The following is a 15,002-nucleotide window of genomic DNA, read 5'->3' on the forward strand; positions in this document are numbered from 1 at the left end:
TGTGGATTGCTTAACCAAGCTTTATGATGGAAGTTGATCTTGGCTTTCCAGTTCAGGGTGTAATATTTTACAAATGTGGCAATCCTGTAAGCCGAGAAGGAATGCTGGCACTCGTATGACTGAAGATCTGCGTCTGTAATCGACTTCTGTTTGGTGATTTCCACTTTCTGCCCTATGAAAGTAAAGCCTTGGCATGCATTGGTTTTTGTATTTCAGTTGGTTGGCACGGAGCAACTTTGTTTTTACATCCACACTGTTGAGGTCTTTCTGTGGCCACTCTAAGACCCCAAAGCTGTATGAGATGACATGGTTTACTGGCTGATTAACTGGTGGCATTTTGTTCCTCACTCTCAAGAAACTTGCTTCCGTTAGGTCAGATTATCTCGGGGCACAATGTGAGCTACAACAGCTATGCTGATGACACACAGCTGTATTTATCAATAGCACCTGATGACCCCAAATCTCTTGATTCACTAACACAATGTCTAACTTGTATCTCAGAATGGATGAATACTTTCTCAAGTTAAATAAAGAAAAAACTGAAATCTTAGTAATTGGCAGTAAAGGATACAATGAGGCTATTAGAAATAAACTGGAAGCATTAGGATTAAAAGTCAAAACGGAGGTAAAAAGCTTAGGGGTAACCGTTGACTGTAATCTAAATTTTAAATCGCATATTAATCAGATCACTAGGACAACATTTTTTCACTTAAGAAACATAGCAAAAGTTAGACCTCTTATATCACTGAAAGATGCTGAGAAATTAGTTCATGCGTTTGTTTTCAGTCGGCTAGATTACTGTAATGCACTCCTCTCAGGACTACCCAAAAAAGACATAAATTGTTTGCAACTAGTGCAGAACGCAGCTGCTAGAATCCTTACCAGGAAAAGAAAATCCGAGCACATTTCTCCAGTTTTGATATCACTACACTGGTTACCTGTGTCATTCAGGATTGACTTTAAAATTTTGCTTATGGTTTATAAAGCTTTAAATATTCTCGCCCCATCCTATATATCGGAATGTCTGACACCTTATATTCCAAATCGTAACCTCAGATCCTCAACTGAGTGTCTCCTTAGAATTCCAAGAGCAAAACTTAAAAGAAGTGGTGAGGCGGCCTTCTGCTGTTATGCACCTAAAATCTGGAATAGCCTGCCAGTAGGAATTCGCCAGGCTAATACAGTGGAGCACTTTAACAAACTGCTGAAAACACATTATTTTAACATGGCCTTCTCATAACTTCACTGTAATTTAATCCTGATACTCTGTATATCCAATTCATTATAATAACCATTCATGGTGGCTCTAGAATCCGTACTAACCTCTACTCTCTCTTCTGTTTCCTTTTCCGGTGTCCTTTTGGTGGTGGCGTGCGCCACCACCATCTACTCAAAAGCCAGAAGCCTGTATGACCATCAGCATCAAGTGACTCAGTGAGAACTCTAACTACAAAGAGGACTATTTCATTTATGTTAGGTAGAATGCCCAGAGGGGACTGGGTGGTCTCGTGGCCTGGAACCCCTACAGATTTTATTTTTTTCTCCAGCCGTCTGGAGTTTTTTTTTTTGTTTTTTCTGTCCACCCTGGCCATCGGACCTTACTCCTTATCTGTGTTAAGTAATGTTGCCTTATTTTAATTTCTTATTTTGTCTTTTATTTTCTTTTCTTCATTATGTAAAGCACTTTGAGCTACTTTTTGTATGAAAATGTGCTATAGAAATAAATGTTGTTGTTGTTGTTCTAAGGATCATATTTACCCTTCTTGTGTGTTCACTGCTGATCTTCAGTCTCTGCTCTTTACGGTTTATGCCTGCATCCTCACCAATCCCAAGTATTTCTCAAGGCTCCATTTGGTCAAGTTCTCTTACTGGATAATCTTCAGCAAGGATGAGTTCAATTTTACATTAATGAAGGCTACCTTTGTGCATATTTGTCAAATCCAAACACTACTCTTTTGTGTGAATTCTTTTGTGGCACTCAAGATGGTCTCTACGTGAAAACTGTTTACTACATTCAGTACAGCAATATGGCTTCTCTCCTGTGTGGATTGTTTGGTGGATCTGAAGAGTACGTCCTTACAGGACCTGAGCTACTCCAGAGTCACAAAATGGACCCTCACATCCAGGCCACAACCAATAGCCAGAAATCAGAGATTAATATACACCAAAGGTTTCTTTTTTAATTTCTCCAAAGATCATCAAGCTCACAAATGGTTAATTCAGCTCAATCAGGCTGGGCCCCCCCCCCACCCTCCAGGCCTCTGAGTTGCAGTCGGGACGAGTATATACAGTGCATCCAGAAAGTATTCACAGCGCATCACTTTTTCCACCTTTTGTTATGTTACAGCCTTATTCCAAAATGGATTAAATTCATTTTTTTCCTCAGAATTCTACACACAACACCCCATAATGACAACGTGAAAAAAGTTTACTTGAGGTTTTTGCAAATTTATTAAAAATAAAAAATCTGAGAAATCCCATGTCCATAAGTATTCACAGCCTTTTCTCAATACTTTGTCGATGCACCTTTGGCAGCAATTCCAGCCTCAAGTCTTTTTGAATTTGATGCCACAAGCTTGGCACACCTATCCTTGGCCAGTTTGGCCCATTCCTCTTTGCAGCACCTCTCAAGCTCCATCAGGTTGGATGGAAAGCGTCGGTGCACAGCCATTTTAAGATCTCTCCAGAGATGTTCAATCGGATTCAAGTCTGGGCTCTGGCTGGGCCACTCAAGGACATTCACAGAGCTGTTCTGAAGCCACTCCTTTGATATCTTGGCTGTGTGCTTAGGGTCGTTGTCCTGCTGAAAGATGAACCGTCGCCCCAGTCTGAGGTCAAGAGCGCTCTGGAGCAGGTTTTCATCCAGGATGTCTCTGTACATTGCTGCAGTCATCTTTCCCTTTATCCTGACTAGTCTGCCAGTCCCTGCCGCTGAAAAACATCCCCACAGCATGATGCTGCCACCACCATGCTTCACTGTAGGGATGATATTGGCCTGGTGATGAGCGGTGCCTGGTTTCCTCCAAACGTGACAAGTTAAATCTTTGTCTCATCAGACCAGAGAATTTTCTTTCTCATGGTCTGAGAGTCCTTCAGGTGCCTTTTGGCAAACTCCAGGCGGGCTGCCATGTGCCTTTTACTAAGGAGTGGCTTCCGTCTGGCCACTCTACCATACAGGCCTGATTGGTGGATTACTGCAGAGATGGTGTCCTTCTGGAAGGTTCTCCTCTCTCCACAGAGGACCTCTGGAGCTCTGACACAGTGACCATCAGGTTCTTGGTCACCTCACTGACTAAGGCCCTTCTCCCCGATCGCTCAGTTTAGATGACCGCCCAGCTCTAGGAAGAGTCCTGGTGGTTTCGAACTTCTTCCACTTACGGATGATGGAGGCCACTATGCTCATTGGGACCTTCAAAGCAGCAGAAATTTTTCTGTAACCTTCCCCAGATTTGTGCCTCGAGACAATCCTGTCTCGGAGGTCTACAGACATTTCCTTTGACTTCATGCTTGGTTTGTGCTCTGACATGAACTGTCAACTGTGGGACCTTCTATAGACAGGTGTGTGCCTTTCCAAATCATGTCCAGTCAACTAAATTTACCACAGGTGGACTCCAATGAAGCTGTAGAAACATCTCAAGGATGATCAGGGGAAACAGGATGCACCTGAGCTCAATTTTGAGCTTCACGGCAAAGGCTGTGAAAACTTATGGACATGTGCTTTCTCAATTTTTTTATTTTTAATAAATTTGCAAAAATCTCGAACTTTTTTCACATTGTCATTATGGGGTGTTGTGTGTAGAATTCTGAGGAAAAAAAATGAATTTAATCCATTTTGGAAAAAGGCTGTAACATAACAAAATGTGGAAAAAGTGATGTGCTGTGAATACTTTCCGGATGCACTGTATATATATATATATATATATATATATATATATATATATATATTAGCAAGAAGGGTTACACAAAATCCTTGTTTACTGAAGAACCGTCATCTTGTACGGTCAAAGATAAAAAAAAGCCCTCATCAAGAAATAAATGTTATGAACGTATATATTTATGTGTGTGGGGACTCTGACCTCAATTTTAAATCACATATTAATCAGATTACCAGGATTTCTTTTTCCACATAAGGAATATAGCTAAACTTTGGCCTGTTATAACTTTACAAGACGTTGAAAGTTTAGTCAAGCTCATGTTTTCAGTCAAACAGATTACAGTAATGGACTCCTTACAGGACTACCTAAGACAGACACCAATCAGTTACAGTTAGTACAGAATGCAGCAGCAAGAATCTTAACTAGTAAAAGAAATCTGAGCACATTTCACCAGTTTTAGCGTCTTTACGTTGGTTACCCATGTCATTTAGAATTGACTTTAAAATAATACAACAGACAGTCCTCTACTTATGAACTTTTGAGATGTGAATTTTCATATTGTAACTGACTGGCCACTTGGTAGCACTATTGCCCACCTTTACCCCAACAGACAAGCACACTGGACACAAGTTAAAAGCACTAAGAAATAATTTAATTTCCTCCTTCTTCTGATAAAGTGCCCCCAAAGCACCCCAGCCACATTAAACAGCACAATAAATAAACACAATACTCTCCTCCACCTCCCAGCAAACTCCATCACACTCCCTCCCAATTCCATCTCGCCTGCTGGGTCTCCATCAGTCCTTTATATATTGTCCTCAACCCAGAAATGCTTCTTTCCTTCCATCCCTATGACTCGTCAGCACTTCCGGCTCAAGCGGAGAATTACATTTTTCTTCAGCCCTGAAGTACTTTTGTGCTTTCGTCCCCATGACTTTATAGTACTACCAGGCTATATAAATAATAAACTCCTCAGTCTCCCTATAGCGTGTCCTGACAGCACCCAGCAGCAGGGGTGTATTGTCGAACTCCAAGACCCAGGATGCCCTGCGAGAATTCGCAGCCCCGCCAGATCCAAGGGAAGCTGCCATCTACTGTTTGGGGGAGGCACTGATCGGGAAAAACTGCCTTCCTCCATCCTTCCATCACAAGGGCATCCCGGCCGGGATGAGCTGCCAGCCGTCCACCAGAATATATATGAACAAAGTGGTCTGACAGTCCAAAATTAGCACTTAAGGATAACTCACATGTCCACTGAGTGGTGGCAGCAGGGGTGGGATGATTTTATTTTTGTTATAATCTTTATTTCATGTCCAATACCTGTAAGCTGCTCAAAGCACATTAAAAACTACTGAACAAAAATAGTTTACATGTCCAATTCTAGAGCCGCTGAAACTAAAACACCACACTAACGAACAAGTACTGGACTTATGAACAAAATGGACTTACAAACAGCCTCTCAGAATGTAACCTGCTTGTAAGTAGGAGATGGACTGTAATGGTTTACACAGCCTTAAATAATCTCACCCAGTCCTACATTTTAGAATGTCTGTCCCCTTACACTCCCAGTCAAAAACTCAGATCTTCAAATGAAGGTCTACTTAGAATTTCAAGATCCAATCTGAAAAAAATTGGCGAGGTGGCCTTTTGCAGTTACACACCTAAAATTTAAAATACTTTACCAATAGAAATTCACCAGGCTAATACTGCAGAACATTAAACATAATGATAAAAACAAATTATTTTAAAATGGCTTTTTCATAGCTACATTTTAGTTGTATCCCTGTTAGTCTATATGGACACTGGATTATCATTTTCCTCAGTGATGTGCAGTTCCATACTAATCTGTAGTATTCTCTGCTGTCTTCTCCATTTCTTCTGAGGTGACGATGTGCTCCACCACCTCTTGATCAACATACCACACTGCCTCGTGTTTATGGACTGAATGGCGGGTGTCCCAGGTGTCCACATGGCCATCATCATCATCATCAAAATCTTCATGTAAACCACGAGGACTGATTTAGGTAGAATGCCCAGTGTGAGCCGGGCAGTGTTTTAAATATTTTTGCATTGGATCCCCTGCAGATTATTTTTCTTCAGCCTAAATGGAACTGTTGTGTTTTTTCTGTCCTGCTAGCCATTTGACATTACCTTTTACTTTGTTACATATTGTATAGTATTATTGCCTAATCTTGTTTTATATTCCATTTTATTTCAACTTGTAAAGCAGTTTGAGTTACATTGTAAGAAAATCTGCAATACAAATAAATCTTGCTGTTGTATACAAAAGGTTGTTTCTTGATGAAAACTGCTTGCCACATTCAGAACATACAAATGGCTTCTCTCGGGATTAATTCTTCCAAATTTTCTTGGTGTGCTTACAATCAAAACAGAAGTGAACTTCACTCTTTAGTGAGGACAGTCTCATTGTACTGCTTACCTTCTCACTCTCTTAAGTTTCCCACAAGGACTCAATGTAGAACCTGCATTGTTCCTACAAGGCTTCTTCTTGTAGGTGTGGATGCTGAAAGTCAGGAACAACAAGGAAACGGACACCATTATAAAATAAAAATCAATTTCTTTATTCTTGGTGAGCAGAGAGGCTGCCTCCACCTGCCACCTCAATTTGCTAATGACAGGTCAGATCAGACAGCCTGTCCAAAGAAGGGAGTTAGCTCAGTTTTATACCAGTCTGTTTACTAAACAAGAAGAGGAAGTATGGCAGTTCAATTTGAGGTCATGCAGAGTTTGCAAGCAACTTAAGATGACACATGAGATCATTACGTGCAGAAGTACACGGTAATCTTTATGGCTAGTTTTGCAAGACAGTTTCAGAGACAGCACTTAAGAAAACGTACTTCCCTATTCTTCTGCACCATCAAGGTTACAACACTTCAACAGCTATGTGGCAGTTACAATTTAAGAATCTTATTTCAGCTTATAAGAGGATTAATGTTATACAGTCGGTTAAGGCACAGCACATTCTTATTAGAGCTTACATTTCGCACATAATGATCATCACACGTAATAATTGATTATACAATATCAAAAGCTACCTTAAAAGTTAGTTTAGTACATTTGTCTTACAAGAATATTCTCTTACAGCTTAGCGTCTATATTAGGTTACATTTGTTCAGTTAGCTTAATACATCTGTATTTATTAATACATAAGTGACATGTTTCTTATAGTTCTATTAGCACCATACTTTATTATTTGGAAAGACTGAAGCACCTTAATTCTAAATATGTCATCCTCTCAGGTCAGAAGGAGGTATTGTGATTGGTCAACATGGGTCTGAAAGTTTTTCTTTATCAGTCCTGTTGATCCTAGAACAAGAACAGTTTACATTTTTTTTTGGTCCCATATTTCATTTGTCATATCTCAGATGGCATTGTTTGGTATTTTGTTACCTTTTAGCCTCTCCATTCTTAGGACTAAGTAATGACTAAGGACTGATACTTCTATTATCCAGGCTTTTTTAGTCTGGTTTTCTATCCTCTATTTTTCAGTCAGTCAGTATTGCTGTGCTACAAGTGACCTGCACCTCCTCATTGTCCATTGTGTGGTCTGAGTTGTGGTCCCAGTGTCTTTGTGGTCCCAGTAAGTTGTACTTCTTGCAGAGTTTCCAGCGAATGAGCCTGGCCACTTTGCTGGTGATTATACACTGCACAACACCACAATCAGTATCTCGCACCCAGCAATGAGATGTGTGACTGTTTCCAGTTCTCTTTGGTAGAAGCAATAATTCTGGATTATTTTTTGCAAATTTTTTCTATTGTGGCAGAAGCGACAATTATGGGTTGTTTTTTTTTTTTAATTTTGTTTTTCTATTTATGATCTGAACCACTTTGTGTGCAAGCCAATGTGTTGTGCACCTATGATGAGGTGTACATGTTTTGGTCTTTGTTCACTCCTCATAAGCCATGCGTGTGTGAGTTCTCTATCCATATGAGGCTGCTGGACGTGGGCAGTGTATTTACCACTTTACTTGTAGTTTCCACAATTACTTCTTTTTGTTTTCATCAAACTTTAATTACTTCTTCTGCTGCTTAGCATATTGTACTGTGTTCATCTGTAGACAAGTTGGGGGAGTTTGCCATTTTTTTTCCCCTCTCGTGTGAATTACTTGATGTTTCTGAAGATAGCTTCTCAGTGAAAACTTTTTGCCACATTCAAAACAGCAATATGGCTTCTGTCCTGTGTGAATTACTTTGTGGCACTGAAAATTTCGTCTTTCTAAAAACTTTTCACCACATTCAGAACAGTCATATGGCTTCTCCCCTGTGTGGATTCTTTGGTGGATCTGAAAATGGCCTCTCTGTATAAACTTTTTACGACATTCAGAACAGCAATATGTTTTCTCTCCTTTGCAAGTTTTAATGTGTGTCTGAAGATAACTAGTATGAGAGAATTGTTTATCACATTCAAGGCAGCAATATGGCTTCTATCCTGTGTGAATTATTTTATGGCGCTGTAAATGGCTTCTTTCTGAAAATGGTTTACCACATTCAGAGCAGTCATACGGCTTCTATCCTGTGTGAAATCGTTGGTGTCTTTGAAGCTGTAATCTTTGTGAAAACTCTTTGCCACATTCAGAACAGTCATACGGCTTCTCCCCTGTGTGAATTCTTTGGTGGGTCCGAAGATTGCTTTTCTGTGAAAACGTTTTACCACAATCAGAACAGCAATACGGTTTCTCCCCTGTGTGGATTCTTTGGTGGGTCTGAAGATGGATTTTCTGTGAAAACGTTTTACCACAATCAGAACAGCAATACGGCTTCTCTCCTGTGTGAATTATTTGGTGCCTTTGAAGCTGTAATCTTTGTGAAAACTGTTTACCACATTCAGAGCAGTCATATGGCTTCTCTCCTGAGTGAATTATTTGGTGGTTCTTAAGATGGCTTCTCAGTGTAAACTTTTTGCCACATTCAGAACAGCAATATGGCTTCTGTCCTGTGTGAATAATTTTGTGGTGCTGAAAACTGCTTCCATCTGAAAACTGTTTACCACATTCAGAACAGCAATACGGCTTCTCCCCTGTGTGGATTCTTTGGTGGGTCTGAAGATGGCTTTTCTGTGAAAACGTTTTACCACAATCAGAACAGCAATACGGCTTCTCTCCTGTGTGAATTATTTGGTGCCTTTGAAGCTGTAATCTTTGTGAAAACTGTTTACCACATTCAGAACAGTCATACGGCTTCTCCCCTGTGTGAATTCTTTGGTGGGTCTGAAGATGGCTTTTCTGTGAAAACGTATTACCACAATCAGAACAGCAATACGGTTTCTCCCCTGTGTGGATTCTTTGGTGGGTCTGAAGATGGCTTTTCTGTGAAAACGTTTTACTACAATCAGAACAGCAATACGGCTTCTCTCCTGTGTGAATTATTTGGTGCCTTTGAAGCTGTAATCTTTGTGAAAACTGTTTACCACATTCAGAGCAGTCATATGGCTTCTCTCCTGAGTGAATTATTTGGTGGTTCTTAAGATGGCTTCTCAGTGTAAACTTTTTGCCACATTCAGAACAGCAATATGGCTTCTGTCCTGTGTGAATTATTTTGTGGTGCTGAAAACTGCTTCCATCTGACAACTGTTTACCACATTCAGAGTAGCAATATGGCTTCTCCCCTGTGTGAATTCTTCGGTGGATCTGAAGATGGCTTCTCCGTGAAAACTGTTTACCACATTTAGAACAGCAATACGGCTTCTCTCCTGAGTGAATTCTTTGGTGCCTCTTAAGACTGCTTCTCAGTGTAAACTTATTGCCACATTCAAAACAGCAATATGGCTTCTCCCCTGTGTGAATTCTTTGGTGGATCTGAAAATGGCCTCTCTGTATAAACTTTTTACGACATTCAGAACAGCAATATGTTTTCTCTCCTTTGCAAGTTTTAATGTGTGTCTGAAGATAACTAGTATGAGAGAATTGTTTATCACATTCAAGGCAGCAATATGGCTTCTATCCTGTGTGAATTATTTTATGGCGCTGTAAATGGCTTCTTTCTGAAAATGGTTTACCACATTCAGAGCAGTCATACGGCTTCTATCCTGTGTGAAATCGTTGGTGTCTTTGAAGCTGTAATCTTTGTGAAAACTCTTTGCCACATTCAGAACAGTCATACGGCTTCTCCCCTGTGTGAATTCTTTGGTGGGTCCGAAGATTGCTTTTCTGTGAAAACGTTTTACCACAATCAGAACAGCAATACGGTTTCTCCCCTGTGTGGATTCTTTGGTGGGTCTGAAGATGGATTTTCTGTGAAAACGTTTTACCACAATCAGAACAGCAATACGGCTTCTCTCCTGTGTGAATTATTTGGTGCCTTTGAAGCTGTAATCTTTGTGAAAACTGTTTACCACATTCAGAGCAGTCATATGGCTTCTCTCCTGAGTGAATTATTTGGTGGTTCTTAAGATGGCTTCTCAGTGTAAACTTTTTGCCACATTCAGAACAGCAATATGGCTTCTGTCCTGTGTGAATAATTTTGTGGTGCTGAAAACTGCTTCCATCTGAAAACTGTTTACCACATTCAGAACAGCAATACGGCTTCTCCCCTGTGTGGATTCTTTGGTGGGTCTGAAGATGGCTTTTCTGTGAAAACGTTTTACCACAATCAGAACAGCAATACGGCTTCTCTCCTGTGTGAATTATTTGGTGCCTTTGAAGCTGTAATCTTTGTGAAAACTGTTTACCACATTCAGAACAGTCATACGGCTTCTCCCCTGTGTGAATTCTTTGGTGGGTCTGAAGATGGCTTTTCTGTGAAAACGTATTACCACAATCAGAACAGCAATACGGTTTCTCCCCTGTGTGGATTCTTTGGTGGGTCTGAAGATGGCTTTTCTGTGAAAACGTTTTACTACAATCAGAACAGCAATACGGCTTCTCTCCTGTGTGAATTATTTGGTGCCTTTGAAGCTGTAATCTTTGTGAAAACTGTTTACCACATTCAGAGCAGTCATATGGCTTCTCTCCTGAGTGAATTATTTGGTGGTTCTTAAGATGGCTTCTCAGTGTAAACTTTTTGCCACATTCAGAACAGCAATATGGCTTCTGTCCTGTGTGAATTATTTTGTGGTGCTGAAAACTGCTTCCATCTGACAACTGTTTACCACATTCAGAGTAGCAATATGGCTTCTCCCCTGTGTGAATTCTTCGGTGGATCTGAAGATGGCTTCTCCGTGAAAACTGTTTACCACATTTAGAACAGCAATACGGCTTCTCTCCTGAGTGAATTCTTTGGTGCCTCTTAAGACTGCTTCTCAGTGTAAACTTATTGCCACATTCAAAACAGCAATATGGCTTCTCCCCTGTGTGAATTCTTTGGTGGCTCTGAAGATGGCTTCTCCATGTAAACTGTTTACCACATTCAGAACAGCAATACGGCTTCTCTCCTGAGTGAATTCTTTGGTGGGTCTCAAGATGGCCTCTGTTTATAAACTGTTTACCACATTCAGAACAGTAATACAGATTCTCTCCTGAGTGAATTCTTTGGTGCCTCTTAAGACTGCTTCTCAGTGTAAACTTTTTGCCACATTCAGAACAGCAATATGGCTTCTCCCCTGTGTGAATTATTTTGTGGCGCTGTAAATGGCTTCTTTCTGAAAACTGTTTACCACATTCAGAACAGCAGTGAAGATTGATTCCTGTATAAAGTTTAAAAAATAAAAAAGTTTTTAACCCACCACTTTAAAACTGACATTATCTTATAACAATAAATACATATTTGTTTAATTTATGAACAAACTTTAAGCATTCATAAGACTTAAGTTGCAAGTAATTAGAGACTCAACTTGTTCATTATTTTCATTTGTATTTCAACTACTCTGCACATGAGCACAATTATAGGAACCAAAAAGTGAAAATAGTAAAATAAATACATCACATGTGACAGACACAATCAAAAAGACTATTGTTCATTTTTTTTACTACATTACAGAATGGCATCACCATTTCGTCTATGAATTTCCCTGTTGGGATTAATAAAGTATCTATCTATCTATCTATCTATCTATCTATCTATCTATCTATCTATCTATCTATCTATCTATCTATCTAATATTCTTAAAATATTATAACATTAGATATTGTTAATTATTGCAGGTAGAAAGTAATAATCATCATGACCCATCATTATACTGGAGAGTGTCATGTCAAATGTGTGAAATTAACTTATTAAGCAGAATGTGTCTTGATATTTGTACACAATTAGTCCAAAGCCATGGACTCCATAATGTTTTTTAAATTGATTTTAAAAACAGGCAGAGAAAAGTAAAGCAAAAACATTTTAATATACAATGAGAACAGAGTAAAACTTAAATGAATAAAACACGCAGGTCACAAAAAATCCCAGAGACCCAAGTGACCCCTGACCTGAAAAAGCAAACAGGACACTTGCAGCTAAAATGCAAAATATACTTCTGTCTTCAAACCACCTGGGTCAGGGGCTTTTTTGTTGCTAATGGATTTAAAAATGTATTTAACTCTTTTAGGGCTAATTTTTTTTTTGTTTCTTTTCTCCCAGGGCTGAAAATTTTTCCAAAAACTAACATTTTTAAAAAAGAACACAAAGCAATTGTTTAACATATCAAATCAACAAAAAATATTTCCTTTTGACAAATGTTACTGTCTTGCATGTTGTATGAGCCTGCATACTCTATGATTTCACATACATATCACATACATTTTACACAGCAAAGTCTGATCTAGCTCAAAGCAGCCAATTTCAGTCATTGCCACATTGCACTCCTTACAATACGTGTTGCTTTGGTGCCTCCTTTTCAATTGTCTGTTGCTGCACTTTCTCACACATATTGTTAGTGTGTACTGTAGAGAGACAAGTCACCCATTTGCCATCGTGCCATGCCACTGCCACCAAGTTTTCTGCCTGCATGAAAACCATATTGTCACCTCTTTTCATCTTCTGAAACTTTATGAACTTTATGTATGGCATTATAGCCTGGCTCACCCCATGGGATTTGCTTCTGTTTATTACAGAAGTGAATAAAACTTTGCAGCAGCACGTACCTAAGCCACCAGGGGACAAAACACGTTTGGACCAATGCTCCCTGAAGTTATATCACCAGTTCTGTCCCATCTCTATTTGTAATGCCACAGCGCATTTCATCTCATCTGGCGTAAACGACATAAGGCACCAACAGTCGGAGATCCTCAAGGCACACTTCACTGCATTAATTAAAGACACAAAGGAGAGGACCCCATCGGCAAAGATCTTCATCTCGGGTCCACTCCCTCTCGTCAGACGATCAAACGAGTACTACAGTCGTCTGCTTGGTTTAAACAACTGGCTGCAGGGCTTCTGCAAGAATCAAGACATCGGCTTCATCAACAACTGGGACCTCTTTTGGGAAAGACCGCGTTTTTTCAAGCGAGATGGCCTGCATCTGAATAGCTTCGGCGCCCGGGTCCTCTCCGAAAACATATCCAAGGTAATTCGTTTATCTTGACTATCTATCTCTGCTTTTAACCCCTTCCGAAATGCCACTCCTGTACTTGGTCATGATAATTGTTTAATAAAATCTTCCATAAAAGTGCACAACATAAATACTGTAATAACCAATCTTAATGCACATAGAAAATCTAGGCAATACGGCATAAACACCAATAATTTAATTAAAGTTACTACTTTAGATGAACAATGTATTAAAACTGTAAAAACAGATCATAGATAAAACAAAAAATACACACAGAGCGGCGCTAATAAAAATAACTTAATTCCTGTTCCATATATCAATAACGCACATAGTATTCATCTCTGCTCCTCCGAAACATTGAATATGGCACTATTAAATATTAGAGCTTTAACTAACAAGACTTTTTTATCAACGATCTTATTAGTGATAAAAAAATAGATTTTATTGCACTAAGTGAAACGTGGCTTAGCTCAGATGGCGCAGCTGTTTTAATCGAATCTGCGCCTCCGGATTACAGTTTTACTCGTGCTGATCGCCAAGGAAAGAGAGGTGGAGGATTAGCAAACATTTACTCAAGCAGGTTAAAATGTAAAAATATCAGTTTTGGTAAATTCAAGTCTTTTGAGTATCTCGCCATTGTTATTCAGGGAGATTCTCACGTTCTAGTATTATCCGTGTATAGACCTCCAAAATTCAACGCGTCTTTCTTTGAAGAATTCTCTGACTTGATGTCAATCTTAATTACGAACTATGACACACTCTTAATAGTCGGCGACTTTAATTTTCATATCGATAATCAATGTGACCAGAAAGTAAAAGAATTCATGAACCTCCTAGACTCTTTTGATTTGAGACAGCTCGTTAATCAGCCTACACATAAAGCAGGTCATACGTTAGACTTAGTAATTACTAAAGGACTAAAAGTTGATATAAAGCAGGTCATTGATACGGGTCTATCAGACCATTTTCTTCTACTCTTTAATATAGAAATAATGATAGAAAACACTCATGAGAAGCATATTGTTAAAAAACGCTTCTCTGACTCATCAGCAGCTTTAAAACTTTCAAACATTCTAAGCAATCAGTCCGTTTATAGTGCCAACTATAATAGCGAGGAGAATGTAAATAGTAAGGTGGAAAGATTTAATACTAAAGTGAGGGCTGCTGTTGACATAGTTGCACCTGAAAAGACAGTTAAAAAATCTTCTAGCATTGTTATACCATGGAAGACCCAAAGAGTGTCTGATTTAAAGAGAACATGACGTAGAGCTGAGCGTAAATGGAGGAAAACTAAACTAGCTATTGACTATGAAATATTAAAAGTTAAAATAACAGAATACAATAACACAGTCTGTCTTGAGAGGCGCTGCTATTTCTCTAAGATTATAAATAACAATGCTAGTAATCCCAGAGTCTTATTTTCGACAATTGATCGTCTGTTAAACCCAGGTAACTCAAAGGAATGCCTCCTAAGTACTTCCAGTAAAACCTGTGAGGCTATCGCTGTATTTTTCAATCAAAAAATTAATGATATTAGAAACAACATAGTATATCTCCCCAACACTAAGGATCCTCCTAAACCCCAGTACTCCATAATAAACAAATTAAAGTCTTTCACTAGGATAGATTTACCTGATTTTCATAAAATAATTTCTCAAATGAAACCCTCCACCTGTGCCCTTGACCCAATACCAACT

The 15,002-nt window shown here is 39.2% G+C and overlaps 1 pseudogene; it reads right to left on the reverse strand.

The window, feature by feature from the left end:
• Window positions 1–7,909: 7,909 nt before the first annotated feature.
• On the reverse strand, window positions 7,910–11,497 carry LOC114645033 (zinc finger protein 585B-like; annotated as a pseudogene).
• Window positions 11,498–15,002: the final 3,505 nt, after the last annotated feature.

Source organism: Erpetoichthys calabaricus (genome assembly GCF_900747795.2).
Source record: "Erpetoichthys calabaricus chromosome 1 unlocalized genomic scaffold, fErpCal1.3 SUPER_1_unloc_25, whole genome shotgun sequence".
In the NCBI taxonomy this organism is placed as follows: domain Eukaryota; kingdom Metazoa; phylum Chordata; class Cladistia; order Polypteriformes; family Polypteridae; genus Erpetoichthys; species Erpetoichthys calabaricus.